A 25,891-nucleotide genomic window follows, 5' to 3' on the forward strand; every position below is an offset into this window, starting at 1 on the left:
CGCGACCATAAGCCAATAGGCGGAGGGCAGGACGCCTAGCACCCTTCCAGCAAAATCCCTCCCCCGGGAATTCCAGGACCCAATGTGTTAAACAATGACAAATCTATCCGTTTTTCTCTCTCTCTTTATATATATATATATATATATATATATATATATATATATATATATATATACAATCAATCAATCAATCAATCATTTCCTGTGGCACCCTCGGGGATGCATAGGGCCTCGATGAACTCACACCACCACATCCTATCTTGTGCTAACTCCTCATGATCTCCCCAACACTCATCTCCAGCTTCCCGTCTCATTGTCCTCACCCACATCTCTTTTGGCCTTCCTCTACCTCTCCTACCAAGTGCCACCCACCCTGGTGTACCTCGTACTATTCCCTGTCTCCTATACACATGTCCTAGCCACTTCCATCGTGAGAATCTAACATATTCATCGATAGGCTGCACTCCCGTTATTTCTCTAATTCTACTATTTGGTATCCTTTCCCACCACTTAACTCCTAATATTCTTCTAAGTGCTTTATTTTCAAACCCCAAGAATTGATTTTCCCTAGTCACTGTGCTGTACCAAGACTCGTGTCCATAAATTAAGATACTCCTAACCATTACCATATAAAGTTTGATTTTTGTATGCACAGAAAAATTTTTATTATTCCAAATATTTTTAAGCATTCCCATTGCCTGATTAGCCTTCTTTAACTTTTCCTCGAATTCAAAGTTCAAAGAACCATCCTTGGCTAAATAAGTACCTAAATATTTAAACCTATCAACTTGCTTTACAACCATACCTCCAATTACACATTCCTGCGCATTTTCCATATTCATATTGATTATTTCAGTTTTTCCGCAATTAATAACCAAACCCACCTTGCGACCTTTACACACCAAACAGTCCAACACTCTCTGCATCTCTTCTGGCCCATCACAAATCAAAACTATATCATCTGCATAATCTAAATCCAAAAGTTTCCTGTTCTCTCCCCAAAGTATACCTGCACCGGTTTCTGTTCCAACGCGTTTCATAATGTAATCAATGACCAATATAAATAGTAAAGGCGATAGAACACCACCTTGAATTACTCCGGACTTGACTTCAAACGAATCACTCAGACAACCATCAACCATCACTTTACAAAATGTGTCCTCATGCATGTTCATAATGACCCTCACAAACTCCTCTGGTATTCCATAATGTCTCATGATCTTCCCCATAGTCTCTCTCGAAACACTATCAAAAGCCTTTTCAAAATCAACAAAACAAAGACTTAACGGTACTCTCATTTCATTAACTTGCTGCATCAAATGCCTAACTATAAAGATCTGATCATTGCAACCACGTCCCTTTCTAAAACCAGCCTGTTCATCCCTCAGAATACTCTCAACCACCGGCTCCAACCTATTTAACGACACTCTTCTGAAAACTTTCAAAGCTATCGGTGACAAAGAGATTCCCCTCCAATTACTACATTCACTCAGGTCTCCCTTCTTCGGAACTTTAACAATTACACCATTCTTCCAAACTGATGGTAGTAACCCCGTCACCCATATCTTATTAAATAGCTTGGTCAAGATCATTATTAATCTATCCCCCTCCACTTTAAACATTTCCGGAAATAAACCATCCTCCCCTGGTGCCTTATTATTCTTTAACTGTTTTACTGCTTTCTCCACTTCTGCAAGCCTCAACTCTCCTGTTTCTATATTTAAATCTTCCTGAGCAGACGGTATATCCTCTTCTGGTGGTATTGGTCTATTAAGAACTGTCTCAAAATGCACTTTCAATCTATTTTTAATATCTCCATCTTTGGTCAATAAATTTCCTTCCCTGTCTCTAACTGGTATTTCCTTGCGTTTACCTGCATTACCACTCAGTTCTCTAATCGATTCATATGCTATTCTTTGACTCTGTCCATCATTTTTGTTTATTAAGATTTCAGTCTCTGCAACCTTTTCATTCACACATCTTCTTTTATCTCTCCTAGCTAACCTTCTTACTTCTGAATTCAAACACCAGTACGCAGCTCTTGCTAATTCAATCTCTCGTTCATCAACGCATTGCATCTCACTCCTCAATTTAGCCTCACCTCTCTTTTTTATCATATCCCACGTTTCCTCTGATATCCATTTCTTTCTCCTGAATCTATGTCTCCTTCCAATCGTACATTCAGCAGTCTCATGCAAAACTTTGTTCACATCCTCCCACATCTCATCTACACTTCTCTCCCCCTCTTCCAACGTTTCCAACACCAAAAACCTATTTCTGCATTCTAATCTGAATTCCTCCTTTATATATATATATATATATATATATATATATATATATATATATATATATATATATATATATATATATATATATATATATATATATATATATGTGGTTATAGTTATACTTATTCCAAGTCCACTGCTGAACAGATGCCTCCCCGAAACTTCTCCACAAATTCTTTCACTGAGTCATTCTCTGCCATGTTTTGCATGGAAACTTCTCTATTTCATCCCCCCACGTACTGTCTGGCCTTTTCCTACTATCTTTACAATCTCTGGGAGTCCAGTCAATGAGCCTCTTGCTCCATTGGTTATCCCTTATTCTTGCTACATGACCTGCCCACCTTCATTTCTGTTCTTTTATAACTTATTTAATGTTTTTTTTTTTTTTTTAGTATATTCTTTAGTCTGCTCTTCTACCCAAATTGATCTTTTCCTTTTGCTTAAAAACTTTTCAATTATTGACCTTTCCATTGCTCTTTGAGGACAGATTAGTTGATTTTCCATCGAACTTGTCAGTTTCCAGGTCTCACAACCATACATCATGGCTTGGATTATACATTCGTTATATACTTTTTGTTTCATACATACTGGTAAGCCACTCTTCATGATGTGCCTATGTTTACCAAAAGCTTTCCATACAGTTGTAATACGCCTTTTTATTTCGCTATCGCGGTCTTTCTATAGTTTTAGTATTTGCGTCAGGTAAGGTAATTGTATTCCTTGACTTCTTCAAGAATTTCTTCGGTTATTCTGATGACGCTCTTTGGTGTACTTGGATTAAACATTAGTTTAATTTTACTTTGGTTCATCTGTAGCCCTAGCTTGAGACTTTCACTATTTAGATAATTAAAAAAAAAAAAAAATATATATATATATATATATATATATATATATATATATATATAAACACACACACTTCAGAAAATGCATATTTGCACACCTCAGAGTACCTCAATAAGTTCACTTTGTTTTATAGTTGCACTAATAAATGTTTGTACTTTTTCATTGGCTAAGTGTAGATTAATATATATTTTTTCATTTATATTAAATTGTCCAAGTCTTACGATGAGAATGTGGTGAATGTCAAGTTTATATGTTTGTGCTTTTATGTTTATATGTTTCTTGTGTTTGTAGCTTTATTTGGTTATATATGTCGACTGCCACTTTTATCGTTATTTTATTATTAATGCATTTTGGTCGAGTCAACGAAGTGAGGAAGAAAAAATTACTATACCTCTGTGCATAATGTATAGAGAATGGAGGTTAGGAATTGGATACCCTCCACATGGTAAACAATAGCGTGCATCACGGAAATGGGTCATGTTTGAGGAATTTTTAAGATACAGTGGATCCACACATAGTTGTAAATTTTATTGAAATTAATGGATGTTCCCAAGGAAATTTTTCTCAAAATTTGCTGCCATACTGAAAAAAGGCAAATTTGAGCAACAAAACTGGGTTCCCTCAAGAAATTTTACGGCAACGGCCAACATGCAAATATCGTTGGAAAGACAAAATCACAGTAGCAAGCGTTCCTGATCGAACATGCTTCCCACTGTAAAGTATGGGTTACTCTAGCTTTCTTATTAAAACATCGAGTCTTTGTGATGTGTATACGTGATGACCCGGGGATGTCCGGGTGGCGCATATACATGATCTACAGTAGTGCTTCGTGGTATTGTTTGAATATTCCATGGGTTATTTTCACCAGTTACCTGTGTACCTTCGTAATGGATAGACCTATGCAAAAAGTTTTCCCTGTGTCCGGATCCTTGACTGAGCACCCGCAGCTGCTGACTTCAACACCAATGAAGTCCAAAGGCCAGAAAAGAAAAGGCCTTAGTGACAGTGCAATAGGGAGAGAACTCAAGGTGACATTATCGTCAATTGTGAGTGGGGAAAGTGACTTCCTCTGTGGAAAGCGACTGCCATATTGAGTGTTGATACTTACGTGTCACAGGAGGAAGGTGGATCACGTGAGTCCTCCACTGTGTGCCCATCATTTCCCCCTGTACATTCCTCTGCTGTTACCGACGATGGGAATGGTTCAGAGAGTAGTGACAATCCTGGAGAGGGGGATATTGGCATGGATGAGGAGATGGAAGAGGAGGCAGGGAATGGAAAAAGAGAGGAGGTGGAGGAGGGAGTGCGGTGCGGCATCTCGCACCACCGCTGCATCTATTTAGTGAATAATAGAAGCATAAAGTTTGTTTCATGATGAAATCAGTGCTGTATTTTTTATTGAACGTTTTCGTGTGTGTATGTTTGTTATGATGGAAAGTGCTGTACAAATCACAGGAAAAAAATGTTGTAGTGGAAAATATAGCGGAGTGGAGGAAGGAAGGAAGTGGAGGAGGGAGAAGGAATTGTGGTGAGGCAAGCCTCACACACTGCTATGTCAGTTTATGTGAATAATGAAAGCAGAAAGTTTGTTTCATGATGAAATCAGTGCCTGTATTTTTATTGAAAGTTTTCATGTGTGTATGTTTATGATGGTGAAAACTTACAAATCACAGGAAAAAAAAATTGTTATGGTGGAAAATATTTTCGATTATGGACAGTACTTGGATAACTATTTTGTTCACAATATCTCCGTCCGTGTATGTGTGTGTGTGTGTGTGTGTGTGTGTGTGTGTAAGGCGGTGGTGTGGAGCTGTGGTGAGGCGAGCAGGTATCTGAGTCAGCCTGCCTCAAGATCGTTCCTATGGTGACCTGACTCACAGCAGCAATTATGCCACAGTTTTGGAAAATAAACATGGAAATAGCGTTTGTGGTGGACTGCGGTCTTCTGGAAGTGTTATTATTGGGGAGGGCTAGTCTAAGCCTTAGTTGTGTCACTGCACCTCTGCCACGCACATGGACACAGGCAAATAAACAACACAAATTGGCCCCTTTCCCCACTCTTTCACTCTCCCTACATGCACTTCACGGACCATCTGATGTAATCAGTTTAAAGTGGAAGGATTGGTGAGTATTATGACACCTAGGTTTTTTTAATTATAATTATTGGTTCAGTATTAACTGTGGAGTCACGTGGAGAGACAGGCTGACGAATGAGGATATAAAGGAGCGTTGTGGTGTTGATGTGGATGTGATAGGAAGCATTGTGAGGAACACACTGAGGTGGTTTGGCCATGTGGAGAGGATGGAGGGTGAAAGACTGACGAAGAGAGTGTATGTGAGTGAGGTGGAGGGTGGAAGAGGAAGGGGGAGACCGAGGATGAGATGGAGGGATGGGGTGGAGAGGTATATGAGAGAGGGGGGTGTGAGTTGGGAGCAGGGTAGTGAAATAGCGGGGGACAGGGCGACTTGGAGGCGATTTGTTTGTGGCCACCCCAAACGGGATTGAGGCGTCTGGCAATAGATAGATAGATAGATTATTATTATTATTATTATTATTATTATTATTATTATTACACCACTGTGCATGATCTTTGATGTTTGAATGTTTACATATATTTTTTTATTCTATTTTTCACCCAGATTTCAAATATGTAATTAGTTTTTCTCCACCACATATAGTTTTTACGTAATATAGATTTAACTGTTAGTGTTTACCGCACTGTGAAATACGAGTACATGAATTCGAAGATTAAGATGACAGCGAATTTGATATCTTAATTATTCAGGAAAACAGAGTGATGTAAATAAATGTTGCCATAGTATTGGTAAATATTGATCAGTTATTAAATAACAGGGAATATTTGATTTATTAATTTGGGTTGGTAACTCTGAGACAGTGTGGTAGGTGGTGGCGACCATCATCCACTCACTTGATGTAGAGCTGCCTACTTCTTCCTTAGCCTTTATCATTCTTTTTCTGTGGCTGCCCTCCTCTCTTCATATTTCTCCCATCTTTCCTGTCACCTCTTATTGCTTTTCTTTCCTTTACAGGTGGCTTTACATTGAGTGACAAGCCAAATGGTTTCCTGTAAGCCAAGAAACCATTTACTACGCTGGGTGGTAACCATATAACCAAACCATACGTGCTTCCTACATGTCAACAAGTGGGTTGGTGGAGGATTAGTGCCCCTCCCCATAAAATAAATAACTCAAAGTCAAATGGCCACCCCTTACGGGATTGTGGCGTCTGGCAATAGATAGATAGATAGAACTCTGATACCGTGACCTTGAGCACAGGTGTGTGCAGCAAGCATTTGATATTTGCGTGTCGTCGACATTTGGTTGGTGTCGCTTGCATTGCGAGTTTGTCTATGTGAAATGAGTGCACACAGATGTAAGTATGTGAACAATCCAGACCTGTTATTCTGCTATGTAAGTGGTAGTTATGTTGTCATCAAACAGAGCCAAGATATACCAGATTTTGTTAAGAACGTGTGATTCGCTTACTTTGGTGTTCAACTTGTTGATCAAGATAAACCTTGGGCTCTAAAGTATTTCGCACTTGTGTGGTGGGGCTGAGACTCTGGAGCACCGGTAAGAAAAAAGCAGTGCCCTTTGGAGTACCAATGGTGTGGAGTGAGCAACAAAACCACGTTGATGACTGCTACTTCTGCATCATTCAGGCTGATGAGTGCAGTGCAGAAAATAAAAAAGAACATAGTATATCCCACTATTCCTGCAGCTGTATGGCCTGTTGCACATGGAGTTGATATTCAAGTTCCTCTTCCCCCGGTCGTTTTGGAGAATGTTGCAGCACAAAGTGATGGAGAAGACGAAGATGATATCTACAATCTTGCCGAACTTCTACCTAAGGATGCAGTGGAAGTTCTTTGTTCCAGACTGAAATCGAAAAAAATCTACTGGCACAGGGAACCTTATTGCCACAGAGAACGGAAGCTGTTGCCATTCTTTGCTGAGGACGAATCATTGGTGTTTTGCTGTAACATTCCAGACCTCCTGAACTACTTTGGGATCGAATACAATCCTTATGAGTGGAGGCTTTTCACTGACTCTTCCAAAAGGAGTTTAAAAGTTGTTTTGTTGCACAATGAGAATAAATTTGCCTCCATTCCAGTAGCACATTCTGTCCAGCTACCTGTAAAGGAGACGTATGAAATGTGAAGAAGCATTTTGTTAATATCTAGTATGGGGAATGCAACTGGCAGGTTTGTGGAGATATCAAAATCATTGGCATGCTTCTAGGTCAACAGGTAGGCTACACAAAAATGATATGTTTCTTATGGGAATGGGACAACAGAGCTAGAGACAAGCACTGGATGGTGAAAACCTGACCACAAAGAAGAAATCTGTTGCCTGGATCAAAAAATATTTTGCATTAGCCCTTAATTGAACACACAAAAGTACAGCTTCCATCTTCACACATCAAACTAGGTTTGGTGAAACAGTTTGTCAAAGGAGCGCTTGCAGATGGACTCTGCTTTCAATACCTTTCAAAAAGTTCCCAAACATCACTGAGAAAATTAAAGCAGGAATATTTGTTGGCCCTGAGATTCGTAAACTAATGAAAGACCCACTGTTTGAAAAAAAAAAATACTATTGTTAAGACTCCATATTATAATTACAAATCATAATAGATAGATAGATAAATAGACAGATAGACAGGAGAGAGAGAGAGAGAGAGAGAGAGAGAGAGAAACAGGGAGACAGGGACTCTACTTATACTCACTCGTGAGTGAGAGATTTGTTAATATTTCCAAGACAAATAAAAATAGTCCCATACTCTTCTTTATCTCTCCTGTCACTACATGACAAATGGGAACCAAGATTATCAACGTACAAACAACTCAAGTATAACAACCGCTCGTCCACAAGTCTAATATATATAACTTCTCTACAAGTAACTACAAAGTCTTTTTATGACATTTGGTAGCAGCGAACGTATACGAACCTCGTCTACGAATTAACAGTGAATTCCTACAAAATATCAAGATTGAAAACAAGAATACCTCTCACAACCAACAACTCACAACTAGCTCCTGATAGTATTCTCTCCAACCAGCCCCCTCCGTCTCCCCGATCATCACGCTGATGTAGAGGTGAAGAGGTCACAGGACGCCTTGCAAGTAGTTTAACAAAGTACTGATACAAACATTCCTAAAATTTCTACGACGAACCAACGAACTACAACCATCTACAATCAACTACAAGTAACAACTCTACGAGTCGTCTGTATAATCTTATACACGCACCTACAAGTAGCGGCAGTCTTCATCCCACAACGAGTAAATCACAAGAGAAAAGGACCGAGAAAACATCGACAAAGAAAAACAAAACAAACAAACGAAGAATGAGACACGACTCATAACTCACAACTACCAGACCTCACCCTCCTCTCTCTGCTACATCCACCCAACCTCCACCGCTGACGCAGGAGTGAAGAGGTCAAGACGACGAAGCAAATACCAAGTCCATATTCACAACTCATCCTACTCACTCATCTTCACTCAAGTTACTCATCGCTACTCATTTACTCACCACAGCTACCAGTGTGGGAAGTCGACGTCGTCATGCGTGCTAGCTGAAAAGACGCCACGTCAGTCATCTCACCACCTGCACCATCACTAACACCATTCCCACCACGGTAAAAATTAGTGAGTTACATAGTTACTTCATTTATACAATACACAGTGATAGACAATAAGCTTCTGCACAAACATATAAAACGTGCTGTATAGTTACAGCTTAAATACACATACTTACTTCAGTTATCTGCATAACTCAAACACTAAATAATCACCAACAATAAATATTCTACACTGTATATATTCATTCATTTATTATAACATTTATTTACTACCAACGAGTGTTACCATTTATACCTACATAGAATACGTGTTTCATACATACAGCTATACATTATTATATCTACAAAGTGATAAAGAAAATATACCATCACAGTTACTCAGTGAGCGATTAAAAGAACTGTATTAAACATTTATTAATTAAAGCTACCTAGTGGAAACATATAAATTAAGTTACAAGGTAAACTAGAGAAAAAAAATGGCCAACGGAAATGACGTTAGCAAGAGTGAACATCTTCAACACAATCGTGAAGACAATGATTTCCACACAGTGCTGACACACATATTACTCACGATAGGTACAAGTGAACAACAAGTCAGTGTATATAGTTAATACTGTATATAGTGTATATACATATATTTTTTTTTTATAAAATAACAAAATATGGGACTATATAATATCATTTTCAGTAATATCTGTGCAATATAAACTAAACTTTAAAAAAGGGTCCCAAGGGATTTACCCAGCAATTATGCAACCATGAACAACACAGAAAAAGCGTAGACAAACGAAGACAAACAAACTATAGAAAATCAATACATACAAAAAAAAAAGAAGAAAGAAAGAAAGAAAAAGTAATAGAGTAAGATCACATAAGTCAGGACTGCAATTATTACAATTATGTAACTACAACGATATGTAACAATTATGTAATGACTAACGATTGCATTATGTTACACTTGCTACAATTATGTAACTACAAACAATATGTACCATTTATGTAACAGTTGCATTAACAAGATGTAACTTTTATGTAACTTTAACTACAATTATGTAACTACAAACGATATGTAACAATTATGTAACGACAAACGATTGCATTATGTTACACTTTGCCAATTATGTAACAGTTGCATTAACAAGATGTAACTTTTATGTAACTTTAACTACAATTATGTAACTACAAACAAAATGTAACAATTATGTAACAGTTGCATTAACAAGATGTAACTTTTATGTAACTTTAACTACAATTATAAGGCCAAGACACTTATGTAACAGTTGCATTAACAAAATGTAACTACAATTATAAGGCCAACACAATTATGCATTACCACAATATTTTGTAACAATTCATAAAATGTTACAATTATGTATTACCACAATGCTACTACAATGTCATAAGTCATACCGCTATACCACAATTCTGTATTACCAGTATCATCATACAAGTTAGGTGAAATATTAGACATTACTAAAGGGATAACTCAATATGTAATGTATAACCTAGCAGTATTACCATTGCACAATTATATGCGTATGTCTGTTATAGATACACATCTTACAAAATGTTATACAACAACCATTGTTGTAGAACTACATATTATATAGATAGATAGATAAATAGATAGATAGAAGCAGGGAGTCAGATGATGAGAGGTGTTGTGTCTGCGAGAATCGAGCAATGCTAAACATGCTTACACTGAGGAAAGCTGACAGCGGCCAGTAAGGAGATGATGCAATTAGCTGTCAGCAGTCCTCTCGTGAACAAAGACCTAGTCCATCCACGAGGAACACACGTGACACACCCCTGCTACACCAGAATTTAGGAAAGAGAGCTCAGACGGAGATTAGCCACAGAAGAGGCAACAGAGGAGTAGACAGGCCTCAGAGGAGACAGGTCACAGGGAGAGGGGCTTGGCAATTTGAGAGAGGAACAGGGAGGAGGAGAAGGAGACAGGCCTCAGAGGAGACAGGCAGGAGGTCAAGAAGAGGGATGACCCAAATGTCACTACATGACATTTGGTAGCAGCGAACGTATACGAACCTCGTCTACGAATCAACATTAAATTCCTACAAAATATCAAGATTGAAAACAAGAATATCTCTCTCTCAATCAACAACACAACCAGCTCCTGACGCTTCTCTCCATCCAGCCCCCTCCGTCTCCCAGATCATCATGCTGATGCAGAGGTCAAGAGATCACACGACGCCTTACAAGTAGTTTAACGCCGAACCAGCGAAACTACGGACATCGTCTCCCAATTAAAAGCAAATTTCTACAAAAGCAAGCGATACTCTACAAGATTAGCTTCAGAATCACTACAAAATACAGCCTACAATGCAAATGGTCTACAAGTCTACTAAACAATTCTATAATCTTCAAGTAACTTCAAGCAGCAACAAGAAGAATATAAAACGAAGCAAGTAAAGAGGAGGAAAAACCAAAGCAACAAGCACACCACTCTCTCCCGCCTGACCCAGAGGTCAAGACACGCAGCAAAACACCAAGTCCATATTCACAACTCGTCTTACTCACCCGTCTTCACTCAAGTTACTCATCGCTACTCATTCACTCACCACAGCTACCAGTGTGGGAAGCCGACGTCACCATGTGCTGAGACGACAGCACGCCAATCAACCCGCGAAGGACAACGCTATCACCACGTGCAACACCACTCACACCATTTCCCACCACGGTAAAAATTAGTGAGTTACATAGTTACTTCATTCATACAATACACAGTGATAGACAATAAGCTTCTGCACAAACATATAAAACGTGCTGTATAGTTACAGCTTAAATACACATACTTACTTCAGTTATCTGCATAACTCAAACACTAAATAATCACCAACGATAAATATTCTACACTGTATATATTCATTCATTTATTATAACATTTATTTACTGCCAAAGAGTGTTACCATTTATACCTACATAAAATACGTGTTTCATACATACAGCTATACATTATTACATCTACAAAGTAATAAAGAAAATATACCATCACAGTTACTCAGTGAGCAATTAAAAGAACTGTATTAAACATTTATTTATTAAAGCTATCTAGTGGAAACAGATAAATTAACTTACAAGAAAAAAAAAAAAAATGGCCAATACAAATGCCGTTAGCAAGAGTGAACATCTTCAACACAATCGTGAAGACAATGATTTCCACACAGTGCTGACACACATATTACTCACGATAGGTACAGGTGAACAACAAGTCAGTGTGTATAGTTAATACTGTATATAGTGTATATATATATATATATTTTTTATATAAAATAACAAAATATGGGACTATATAATATCATTTTATAGTATCTGTGCAATATAAACTAAACTTTAAAAAAGTATCCCAAGGAAATTAGCCAGTAATTATGCAACCATGAACAACATGGAAAAAGCGTACACAAGCAAAGAGAAACAAACTATAGAAAATCAATACATACAAAAAAAAAAAAAAGAAAAAAAAAAGAAAGAAAGAAAGAAAAAAGAGAAATAGAGTAAGATCACATAACAAACAAATGAAAATAAGTGTACGTGTTACTACATATGTCAAAATACCACATAAACTACAAACAAAAAAGCAAATTGTTGTCTCCACAAACAAGTGGCATGACACATCATCACTATCATTGACCGCAGCATATGTTAGGACTGCAGTTATTACAATTATGTTACTCCATATTATAATTATGTAACTACAAACAATATGTACCAATTATGTAACAGTTGCATTAACAAGATGTAACTTTTATTTAACTTTAACTACAATAATGTACTTACAAACGATATGTAACAATTATGTAACGACAAACGATTGCATTATGTTACACTAACTACAATTATGTACCTACAAACGATATGTAACAATTATGTAACGACAAAACAGTTGCATTAACAAGACTTAACTTTTATGTAACTTTAACTACAATTATAAGGTCAAGACACTTATGTAAGAGTTGCATTAACAAATGTAACTACAATTATAAGGCCAACACAATTATGCATTAACACAATATTTTGTAACAATTCATAAAATGTTACAATTATGTAGTACCACAATGTTAGTACAATATTATAAGTCATACAGTTATAGCACAATTCTGTATTACCAGTATCATCATACAAGTTAGGTGAAATATTAGACATTACTAAAGTGATAACTCAAATATGTAATGTATAACCTAGCAGTATTACCATTGCACAATTATATGCGTACGTCTGTTGTACATGCACGTCTTACAAAGTGTTATACAACAACCATTGCATTTATTCAAATATGTATACAACTTGTTTAAAATGTAATATTACTGAATAATCACTATTTACTATATTATATGTATACAATATTCATACAATTATGTTACTTTACAATATTGTATATTTCACTTAATTAGCTTGTAAGTTCATTATAATGTGTATGTAGTATGTATTAATATGTTAGGACTATTAAATGTCGATGGTACGCCATTTTCGCGCGGCCGAGCAGTATGTAGAACTACATATTATATAGATAGATAGATAAATAGATAGATAGAAGCAGGGAGTCAGATGATGAGAGGTGTTGTGTCTGCGAGAATCGAGCAATGCTAAACATGCTTACACTGAGGAAAGCTGACAGCGGCCAGTAAGGAGATGATGCAATTAGTTGTCAGCAGTCCTCTCGTGAACAATGACCTAGTCCATCCACGAGGAACACACGTGACACACCCCTGCTACACCAGAATTTAGGAAAGAGAGCTCAGACGGAGATTAGCCACAGAAGAGGCAACAGAGGAGTAGACAGGCCTCAGAGGAGACAGGTCACAGGGAGAGGGGCTTGGCAATTTGAGAGAGAGAGACAAATAGCGAGACAGGGAGGTAGCTACCCGGGACTTATACTTTGTTCCGTGTGAAAGACTTGTTAATATTTCCAAGACAAATAAAAATAGTCCCATACTATTCTTTACCTCTCCTGTCACTACATGACATACTAATAGATTAGCATATGTCAATGATGATTGCTGTCGGAGGACCTCCAGTGGCGTGTGCCGAGCATATGTTAGGACTCCATATTATAATTACAAATCATAATAGATAGATAGATAAATAGACAGATAGACAGCTCTATGCGAGCCTGGGAATGGGAAATGATCTTGCAAGTTACACTGAGGAAAAGCTGACGTCAGATTAGAAAGTAGCAAGTCAGGAGATGATGCAGTTAGTTTGTCAGCGATACACCAGGTGAACAAAGCCTAGTGACCATACACACACATACACACATACTCACACACAGGCTTCTAGAACTTTCCAACCACAGGGAACACACGTGACACGACTCCTGTTTCACCAGAATTTAGGAAAGAGAGCTCAGAAGAAGAGAGGCCATAGAATCGGCAAGTAGTGGGGAGAAAGGCTTAGCAACTTGGAAGAGAGAGAGAGAGAGCGAGACAGGGAGACAGGGACTCTACTTATACTCACTCGTGAGTGAGAGATTTGTTAATATTTCCAAGACAAATAAAAATAGTCCCATACTCTTCTTTATCTCTCCTGTCACTACATGACAAATGGGAACCAAGATTATCAACGTACAAACAACTCAAGTATAACAACCGCTCGTCCACAAGTCTAATATATATAACTTCTCTACAAGTAACTACAAAGTCTTTTTATGACAATATGAATGAAATTCAGAAACAGGCATGGGTGAGTTTCAAGTATGTTGTCGAGGGCTTTTGGGGAAACAACAAGCGTTCAAATTACAAAGCCATAGTTCAAACCATGTTGCAGAACTTCATGAAACTTTGGTGCAACATGTCATTGTGTACTTTTTATACCCACACCACAATTAATTCACGGAGAAGCTCGGCGACTTGAGTGAGGAGCACAGTGAAAGGTTTCACCAGGACATCAAAGAGATGGAGCAGAGGTGCCAGGGAAAGTGGAATGTAAACATGATGGCGGATTACTGCTAGACCCTAAAGAGAGACTGCAAGCAACTACCAGGAAGTGGAAGGTAGTTGAAGAAAAGGAAGTTTGAAAATGAATAAAACTGCCCTAAAATCGTGGTATGTGCATTCAAAATTTATTTTACTATTTATATACATTATTCATTCCCTATTTCCATTGTACTAACCATTTATATCGAATTATGTAGTACTTTCAAATAAAAATATTGCCTCACTAATAGAGAAACAGCAAAACAACTCTTTTCGTCAGCCACTTATGCAAAATTTGTAACTGATAGAGGAAAACAGAGAACTTTTTTCTTTTTAATCAGCATTTAAAAACATTTAAGAATCAGCTGTCAGTAGACAATGATCATTCACTTCATCTCAAAATACAGAGTGGTGTTATTACCTCCGCCAAGGAGGTTATGTTTTTGCCGGCATTTGTTTGTTTGTTTGTCTGTTGGCAGGATTACTCAAAAAGTTATAAAATTTTGCACAATTTTTGGGGTGGGGCAGGGTATGGCCCAAGGAACAATCCATTAGATTTTCGTGGTGATCCGGATCATCATCTGGATCGAGGAATTTTTTGTTTGTCTACACGATATCTCCAAAATTTCTCAATGAATTTCATGATATTTCGTGGATGGGTGGACCATGGGCCAAGAAAGAGTTTATTAAATTTGGCGGCCGATTCGTATCCAGATCCGGATCCTGCAATGGCATGGCCGGAGGTATGCGCACTCTGAATGCTTTCTAGTTAGTGTTATTATTACTGTATTATTAATATACCGGTATGTTGTTGCAGCTGTTAACAGTAGTATCACTAGTAGCAGCAGCAGCAGTAGTAGTAGTAGTAGTAATAGGAGGAGGAGGAGGAGGAAGAGGAGGAGCAGTTCATCATCATCGTATGTATCATCACCATCATATTTGCCGTTACTTTCATCAGTAATAATTTCCATTATCATAAGAATTTATTTTACTCTTCTAATCATCATCATCATCATCATCATCATCATTATCATCATCATCATATCATCATCATCATCATCATCATCATCATTAGTGTCAACATCATAACTATTAGCGAGGACGACATGGAATGATGTGACTGCTGAGAGACAAATTTGACGACGGTGTATGAAAATAAAATGAATTACACGTATTCCAAACATTTTGGAACTAAATGAAGCTTGTGTGTGTGTGTGTGTGTGTGTGTGTGTGTGTGTGTGTAGTAGTAGTAGTAGTAGTAGTAGTAGTAGTAGTAGTACTAGTAGTAGTAGTAGTAGTAGTAGTAGTAGTACTAGTAGTAATAGTAGTAGTAGTAGTAGTAGTAGTAGTAGTAATAGTTGTAGTAGTTCTAGTAGTAGTAGTAGTAGTAGTAATGGCAAGGATTTTTGGCAGCAAGATGAGACAGGGGAAGGTTTCGATGGCAACAAGATCCCTGTCAGCTGAATCACCAAACGGAGTACTTGACCTGACAGATGAAACAATGCAACAACTAAAAGAAAAACACCCGACTGCACGACAAGCAAATGCCCAGGCAAAGCTTGACGGCAACTACACTCCTCCCAATCCCATCATATATGACAGGATAAGTGGAGATATGGTGTGGCGGAAGGCAATGCACACACAGGGAGGGGCAGGACCGTCAGGCCTGGATGCAAAATCTTGGCGAGTGATCCTCAGTAACATCAAGTTTGGGGAGGCAGCAACAGACCTATGTAACACCATTGCCTCACTGGCGAGGAAGCTGGCCTCAAGTCAGTGCAGTAACACAGAAGCACTGACGGCTTGCAGACTAATCCCACATGATAAGAATCCTGGATGCAGGCCCATTGGGGTGGGTGAAGTCTTAAGACGGATTATAGGAAAATGCATCATGGAGGTGGTGAAAGATGATGTGAAGCAGGCAGTTGGCAACCTCCAGGTGTGTGCAGGCCAGCCGGCAGGAGGTGAGGCAGCAGTTCACTCCATGAGGAAAATATTTGAGGAAGAGGACTGTGAGGCAGTATTATTAGTTGATGCTTCAAATGCATTTAATTCCATCAACCGGGAGGCAATGCTGCACAATATCAAAGTTAAATGCCCAGCATTTGCCCAATATGTGGAAAACACCTACAAAGAACCAGCAGACCTCTACATTGTGGGTAAGACAGCGGCTCACGATGTCGGTGTAATCCAGTCCACAGATGGAACTACCCAGGGGGTCCCCGTTGCCATGGCTATGTACGCCCTGGCGATGACAGTGCTGCAACAACAGATCAAATACGAGGCCACCAATGTAAAACAGGTAGCCTATGCAGATGATCTCATGGGTGCTGGCAAGGTTGAGGATGTGAGGAAATGGTGGGACCTTGTAACATCTCATGGCCCTGAAATAGGTTACTACCCTAATGCCAATAAGTCCATCTTGATCGTGAAACCAGCTTACTATCAAGATGCACAGGAAGCATTTAGAGGCACAAACTTGATAGTGACTAAGGAAGGTCAGAGGCATCTAGGGGCTGTGATTGGAACCAAGGAATTCAAAGACAAATATGTGAGTGACAAGGTAAAGACATGGGTAGAAGAAATTCATACACTATCCAGCCACGTAAAAACAGAACCCCATGCACCATACAATGCATTTACCTATAGTGTAAAGCGCAAGTGGACCTTCGTGATGAGGACCATACCAGACATCGAGTTGCTGCTATAACCACTGGAGGATGCAATCAGGGATTCATTCCTCCCATCTCTAACCAATGGCCACATCCCCACACCAGAAGAGAGGGACCTTCTAGTACTACCACCCAGGATGGGAGGCCTTGGCATTATAAATCCAGTAGCCGTGGCAAGCTATGAACACAGAAATTCACTCAGGCTCACCGAATCCTTGTCACAGAAGATCTGCGCCCAGGTTGAGACGAGTGAAATCGACCACCAAAGGCAGAAAGACATAAAGACACAGATAAGCAAGGAGCGTGAAGCAAGACAAAAAGACCAACTGCAGCACATAATCGAACATCTAACACCGGACCAGTGCAGAAGAGTTGAAATTGCACAGGAGGTTGGGGCATCGAACTGGCTCACAACCCTGCCTCTCAAGGCAAAGGGCTTCCACTTCAACAAACAAGAATTTATTGATGCCATAGCCTTGAGATATGGGTGGCCAATAGAGAACCTACCTCAACACTGTGCTTGTGGCACTGCCTTTGATGCAAACCATGCAATGGTATGCAAGAAGGGAGGCTTTGTTTGCATCCGACACGATGAAGTACGCGACGTCACTGCCAAAATGCTGCAGGAAATATGCCATGATGTCACGATTGAGCCAGCTCTGCTACCCCTGGACGGCGAGCACTTCACCCACAGAACAGCAAACACATCAAATGATGCAAGAGTGGATGTCAGTGCTCGAGGTTTCTGGACACGTGGGCAGAGGGCGTTCTTCGACATCAGGATATTCGATCCCATGGCAGCATGTCATCGTGAACTGTCTCTCGAAGCTGCACACAAGAGGAATGAGCAAGAAAAAAATAGAAATTATCAAGAAAGGATCCAACATGTGGACCACGGTCGATTCACTCCCCTTGTGTTCACGACATCAGGTGGGATGGGTCCAGTGGCAGTGAGATTCTATTCGAGACTGGCAGAGGTTCTTTCTGAGAAGAAACGTCAACCGCAGAGTTCTGTTATGGCCTGGATGAGATGTCGACTGTCATTCTCCCTCCTGAGGTCTGCTCTGCTATGTCTCAGAGGCACAAGATCATCAGCCCTCAGGCCTGTCTCTCTGGCGGGTATGGATTACGAAGGTACAGTGGTCGAGAGTCGCATAGACCAGCGACTCCAATAGTTTAATGTCTTTATTTACACTGTAATATCAATAACAAATAATAATAAAATAATAACAGTAATAGTACTGCAGATGGTTGGTAACCACAGCCGTTGGCGTGCTTGGGGCCAACAGATTGTAATATGAGGGTTAGTGTTAACCTTCACATTACAACTTCAAATGGTGAACTGCATTAGGAAGGTTGTTTTTGATCTTCACAATATAGTTCACCAATGGATGGAGGTGATTTAAAAAAAAAAAAAAAGTGGCAGTAGTAGTAGTAGTAGTCAAAGTTTTAGCAGTAGTTTTTATGTGAGCCTATGCATTTTGTGTGTGTGTGTGTGTGTGTGTGTGTGTGTGTGTGTGTGTGTGTGTGTGTGTGTGTGTGTGTTAACTGGAGCATGGCTGTTTAGCTGTGTGTTGTTTTGTCCATGTCTGAACGTTCAGGAGTGAATGAAATACCTATACGTAAATTTGTAAATGAACATGTGTATAAATGCATGTATTTATGGTTGAATGTTAGTGCGACTGAATGTCTAAGTCGCTGTAATGTAAGGTGATTCTCTCTCTCTCTCTCTCTCTCTCTCTCTGTTCATTTACTGACCTGGATTGAAATCGTATTTAGCCTCGTGTCTGCTACTTCTGTTTTTTTTTTTTTTTTTTTTTTGTACCCCGGACGATTATTTTCAGTTCAGTTGATATTTCTTGTGGTGATTTGGATAATTTGGCTTCTCTAACATATCCAGATGGAAAATATCTCCAAAATTTAATATAATTGTCTTGTTATAGCAGAAACAAATACAAATGATATAGACGAGTACAATCAGTGACAGAGTTAATTTTTAAGGAAGTGAGGAAACTAGACTCTGTCCAGCGAATGGTAGGTAATATTGTCGAATGTGGGAGAAATTATGTGTTACCTGTGCTGTGTCGTGCTGATTAACTCTTTCCCTTTTCCATTCTCTCTTGTTTCTTTATTCTCCTTCATTGAAAGATGATGATGATGATGTCCCTACCGTTACAGATAACGAATCTAAAGCTCAATCCTCACAAAGAATTTCTCGCTACAGGTATTCATAAATAAAAGAATGTCTTATGGTTATACCCTTAAGGTCTTGCCAGATGGTTTCCTGTAACGAAGGACTCTATTTATTTCGTTGGATGGAAGCCATCAAGTCAGATTACGCTGAGTGTTCTAGTGGGCTAAGACGCTCCAAGTGCAAGGGTTTACATCCGAGGAAGAGATGGGGTTTATTATTAATATACTGTCACATGGACGAGCCTGGCTGGTCACTCCTGTCGTAAATGTTAGGAAGGCCAAGCCTACCCCAGACTGCCTACGCTCCTGATGAGGAGCGTGTCATGCTTCTGTCGTTAACCACCTATTTTTCATGGCTCTGCAAATATAAGTATTTAACAAATTAATGCTTAGGTTTTGTCATTAGTTAATAATTTGTTGATCTCAGTAATTGTGTATACAGGGGTATTAAAATTGCCTGATTAATTCATCTGTCATTCGGATTAAATCAGTCGTTTAAAAGACTTAATTACTGGCAGCCAACCAATCACGGTCGTGTTTATATATAAGCCAAGCCTTTCCAACATGGGATACCCTTCGGTGAAACGACCAGCATTTGTGAAGTTGCCATACGCTGCTAGAACTGTCGAGAGACTTTTTTTCGGCATTGGGCAGTACGTGTAACCTAAATTCAGCGTTCGAAGCCTGATCTCTGACTGATATTAGTAGGTGCTGGTGATGTATTGTTTCATGTGCTTGCATCTGTTGGTTCATACCGACAAGCGAGTCATGACAATACTTTGCCTCTCACATCCATCATTCTCACTGCTGGCACATTCACTTCAGTTAGGTACAGATTTGGTTAGGTTAATTTACAACAGATTAGGCTGGGTCATGTTAGGATTTCTGTGTGTTTTCCATATTCTTAACTCCTTCACATCATCCTTCTTCTCAACTACCCCTTCTCATAGTTATTCTTTGCTCTCTCACCCCCCTCATCACCTCAGTCCACTTTCATCCATAACCGTATTCTTATACTCCCTCATCATTACATGACCCTCATTTATCATCACCATCTCCCCTCCTTTTAACCATGTCTCTCACCCACATCCCCACCTTCACTCTTACCCTCACAGGCTCACACTTACCCTCATTCCCACTCTGCCTCCTCCTTCCTACCCTCCATTCTTTCCACTCTCCTTCTTTTTATCCTATCCTCAGTCACTCCCATTTTTCACCTCTCCTTCTATTGTCTCCTTTTCCCCCCTACCTAGCTTTCCCTTTTCCTTTCTCCTCATCACCCACGTCCCACCCTCATTCTCACCCTCACCCCTACCCTTCGCCCTCCCTCATGTGTCACCTTCCTTTTCCTACGTTCTCCACTTCTTCCCCCCTTCCTCTTCCTCCCTCTGCCTCCTTCATCCCTATCCCTCACTTCCACCCTAACCCTGTCATATTACACATGAAGTATATTGCAGTGCTGTATGTCATTTATGTGTGTGTGTGTGTGTGTGTGTGTGTGTGTGTGTGTGTGTGTGTGTGTGTGTGTTATTGCTTTTGCTGTTGTTGTCGTTATACTCATTGAATCAAGGTATATTTTCTTAGCATGCCTGCTGAAAGAGAGAGAGAGAGAGAGAGAGAGAGAGAGAGAGAGAGAGAGAGAGAGAGAGAGAGAGAGAGAGAGAGAGAGAGAGAGAGAGAGAGAGAAAATAACAATAGTATAGAAGCTGTCACCTTTAAAATTAATCACAGAGTACTTAAACATCATTACAGACATTACTAAGAAGTCAACTTAGTCTCCCTTTACCAACAGTTATTATATCATTACCTAACAGCCCAGGAGTCCTCATTGATCGCTTCACTACACGGTCACATCTGTTTGCTTTATTCTTATTGCTTCCAAACTAGTTTATTCATCTCTGGAGAGACTGTAGAATGAGGCAGGTTAGATTTAGACTTCATTAACCCCTCAGTGTTATACTCATTTCACCTCAACCTGGCACAGATTTTCGTTCAGTTGTAGCTTATTTCACGTAGCTCAGTGACAAAAAAATAAATAAATAAAAATAAAAGACTGCTATGGCTTTAGAAACTTTACACAGCATTGCCTTATGACTAACATGATATACGGTTGTTAATCTAGTGTTACAGCTCAGCATTCAAGATAGAGAGGTGGCAACTCTAGCCAAGTTAGATGAAAAAAGGTATACGTTGTTCATTTAAGTTGAATAAAATCGTCTGGTAGCAGCAAAAATAAAGCAAACCTTCTCGTAGTGTAAAGATCACCTCTCACATGGTCATGATAAATCACGTTATTTTTTCCAGCTGACTACAGACGCTTTTATTTCACCGAGACTGAGTCGTAGGAGATTTAAGTGTCCGCCTGAACACATGAAAGAACACACCATCAGCACCCACTAAAATTGTACTCCTAAGCATATGAAAGGACACACTACCAACACTCACAGTAATTGTCTGCCTAAGCATGTGAAAGGCCACATTACCAACACCCCTATAACTGTCCGCGTAAGCATATGAAAGGACACGCTACCAACACCCGTTATTACTATCCTCCTAAAGAAGTGCAAGAATATTCTGCCAACACACAAGAGATGTCCGCCATGTAGATCGGGACAACAACCAACTGCCGACGTACCACCTTGGTTCTAAGACGACAAGCAGTTCCACAATATTTCTTTTTCATTGCTTCCCCTTCCATCCTCTTGTCCTCCCTCCCACTCTCCCTTTCTCTCCTCACTTTTTCTTCCCGTCCCAACCCCTTTCCTTTCCCCTTCCCTTCCTCTTCTCCGCCCTCCTCTTTCCCTCTCCTCCCCTCTTCTTCACCTCCCTTCCCCTTCCCTCATATCCTCTCTTTCACCTCCTCTCCTCCTCCCTTTCCCCTTCCTCCTCCCTTTCCCCTTCCTCCTCCCCTTCCCTTTCCTCTTCACTGTTTCAATTCTCCTTCCTCTCCCCATGCCCCCTACCCTATCCTTCTCTCCGCTTCTCATGCTCTTGCACTCCCCTCTCTTTCTTTCTCTTCCTCTCCCATGCCCTTCTCCTCTCCTATCCTTTACGTTCCCTTTTCCTCCTGTCCCCTTCTCTTCTCCCCTTCCATTACCTCCCTCATTCTTCGCCACCTTCTCTCCCACCCTATCCCATTCTGTACTCATTTTCTTTCAATTATTCAGACTAAGCAACACTGCCTCTTCCTCACATACCGTCTCCTCCTTCCCTCACTTCTCTTCTCCGACTCCTCACTTGATCTCACTCCGCTTCCGATCCCCCTACCTGCACTCCCATTTCCCCCCCTTTCCCGTCTCCTCCTGCTTTCCCCTCTCACCCCTTTCTCTTCCTTCACTTTCACTCCCCAAGTTCACTCCCCAAGCTTTCCCTTACCCTTCACTCACAATACCCTTCCCTTTTGCTTCCCCTCTCCTTTGTCTCATTCCTCATCCCTCACTTTCCTGTTTCTTTACCTGCCTCTTCCTCATTTCTTCTTCCTCTCCCTCATTCTGTTCCAACTCATCATCTACATATTTCTTCTACCTCTCCCCTCCCTTTCCAATCTCCTTTTTCATTGTCGTTTTCTTTCTGTCTTTCTACTTATGTATCCATCCATCATTGTCTCTATCTATACATCATCCGTTTTCGTGCATAATACTTTTATTCGTCTCTCTCTCTCTCTCTCTCTCTCTCTCTCTCTCTCTCTCTCTCAACCCATTATCATAAGAGATAATTGGGATCAGAAAGGCTAATAAAACCCGAACAGTTCTTGTGTTAATGGGTTCTGTCGTTTGGTGAGAGAGAGAGAGAGAGAGAGAGAGAGAGAGAGAGAGAGAGAATCTGGAAGAGTAAACAAACTATTATGTAAGAGAATCATCCTCGAAAATTATCCAGTTAAAGTTATAATATGCAAGAGCAATTCACCCACATTCCCACTCCACGCTGGCGTGCCTCAAGGGTTGGTCTGAACATGGATGTATAATAGGTAGGATGCAGCATGTCGGTTTTCCTCTATCCGTGTGAGTGAAGCCGGTGGGCGGGGCTTAGTGGCCGGGAGGGTGGGGGAGATTGACTCAAAACATTACGGTTAGCAACGCGACACAAATTTGGAGAAATATTATATGAGATGCAAGATATATATAAAGACATTCCTTGTCAATGATACAGATCCATGAAAAACCCACCAGGCACCACACTATACTTAGAAAATGTAAAGTTCTTGATTTGTTCGCTCCACAGATAATCATTAATATTCCATATACGAAACGATAACAACGTGTTATTTTAACATCATATTATACTGTAGTGAATATAGATAAATATGAATCAGTCATGCAGGCCAATAATAATCACAAATGGTAGTATTATTTAATAATTTAGGTTTTCATCAGCGATGGAGAGTGATTGACTCGAAACATTGCAGTTTTTTGTCAATTGTCTTCTAAAAAGATCAGCTACTCCCCCAGTACAGTCTTCCAATACACCTAAACTGTTCATGAGTAGATTATTTTTTCTCAAGACATCTATAACATTCTGTAATTGTGCTTTTTTCCTTAAGAGCCATTGTTTTGACTGAAGTAAAGTTTTATTTATTTTTTCTTGGAAGCTACAAGTTTTTCTTCGTTTTCAGCTTTCTCTTCAATTTAACCTTTTCAGGACCCACAGAGGAAACCACAGGAGAGATTAAGGCTTCACAGGAAAGGAACAATCACTGGTGCCTTCTGAAGTAGAGATTAAGGCTTCACCTATAGACCTATCCATAGGAAAGGAACAATCACTGGTGCCTTCTGAAGTAGAGATTAAGGCTTCACCTATAGACCTATCCATAGGAAAGGAACAATCACTGGTGCCTTCTGAAGTACCAGTACTGGTATCAACACTAACAATTCTACTGCTGTTAACAGAATCCAGTTTAACAGACTGTGCTGCTGGTACATCCAGTTTGTCTGGGCTTTTCCTGGACAATTTAGTTTTCTGCTGTAAATATGATGGAAAAGCAGCAAACACACTTGGTATCACACTTTCTCTTAATATAGTTCGGTGTGGTCCTGTCAGAATCCTCTTCCTTAAAGTGTTGAGAACAAAGAACTGCTGATTTTGAAGGATTAAAGTCCTTCCTACGTGTTACCTCTGTCCACTTCTTGTGAAAAATTTGATCCCTTGGAAACCTACAAGATAAAATACAAGCAAATAAGTTTTTTGACAAGAGAGTACCAGATGTGGAGTCAATTCAGATTTCTTTGCACCAAGTCAAATCCAGTTCCAGGGGGAAATTAAGTTATCAAATTCTAATTCATTTGCAAGAGAAAATTTATTGATTCCAGTTCAATTAAATTCACCATAGTTAAATTTCAAATTACCTGGGCTACATATATTTATCTATTCCACCTCAATGGAATTCATTCAAGGTTGTAATCCTCCTTATCCCCGGCGTACCACTGATAAAGGATGGCCAAGACAGAAACCGTTGTTAGTTTTTTTGTCTATATTTACCAATGACTGATATAAAATAACTCTTATAGTATGAAAAAGTTGGTCATTATTAGACATTACATACCTTATAAATCAAGTGGATGAGTTGAAGATAAATAGCTTAGGCTACGATTAAATCAGATTAGGTGAACTGGGATAGGTAAGGTTAGGTTAGGATGAGCTGGGTTAAGCTGGCTTTGGGGTAAGTAAAGTTAGATGAGTTAATTTAGTGCCTGGTTAAGTTAAGCTAGGCCAGGCTGGGCTAGGTGGGTTAGGTTAAGTTACGTTAAGCTGGGTTAGGTGATTAGGTTAGGTTAGGCTAGGTTGCTTAGGTTATAAAGGCTAATTTAGGATTGGCTATGTGGGTTAGGTTAGGTGTTTGAGACAGCAGTATATCCTAGGGCTAGCCTACTTATTGGCCGAACGGCCACAATGCACAAGCACTTTGCCGGTATTTTTTACTTTCCCCCCTAAAATTTGGAATATTTAGTATCAGCATCGGTAACTAAACTGAATGTAGATTATTGGAGGTTGTTAAGTCATAAAAAACATCAGTATCGAATCACTAGACCATAAATGATGAAAGAAAATGCGTGGAAAAGAACCCAACGTGACACAGTATTATGTATCTAAGAAACCATTTCTTTATTTAATCTAGTAGTTTTACCTGTGGAATGTTACTAAGTCTTGTCGATCCCTCTGCGTACACCCAAGAGCAGAACATGCAGGCATGTTGAGTGGTTACACAAAAAATAATGAAGAGTTCCACTCTTAGCTGACGTTTGTTTTGAGTCAGAGGGGGCGGGGGGCTGCAGTGCTCTGGCTTCGAGTCACGTGACCTCATGCCGACTCCACCCATTATACCTCCATGGGTCTGAAGTAAAGCCTTACGAGTAGCCTATCTGG

Source organism: Coenobita brevimanus, chromosome 94, assembly GCF_032717465.1.
Source record: "Coenobita brevimanus isolate Jiangsu-jjx chromosome 94, ASM3271746v2, whole genome shotgun sequence".
NCBI lineage: Eukaryota > Metazoa > Arthropoda > Malacostraca > Decapoda > Coenobitidae > Coenobita > Coenobita brevimanus.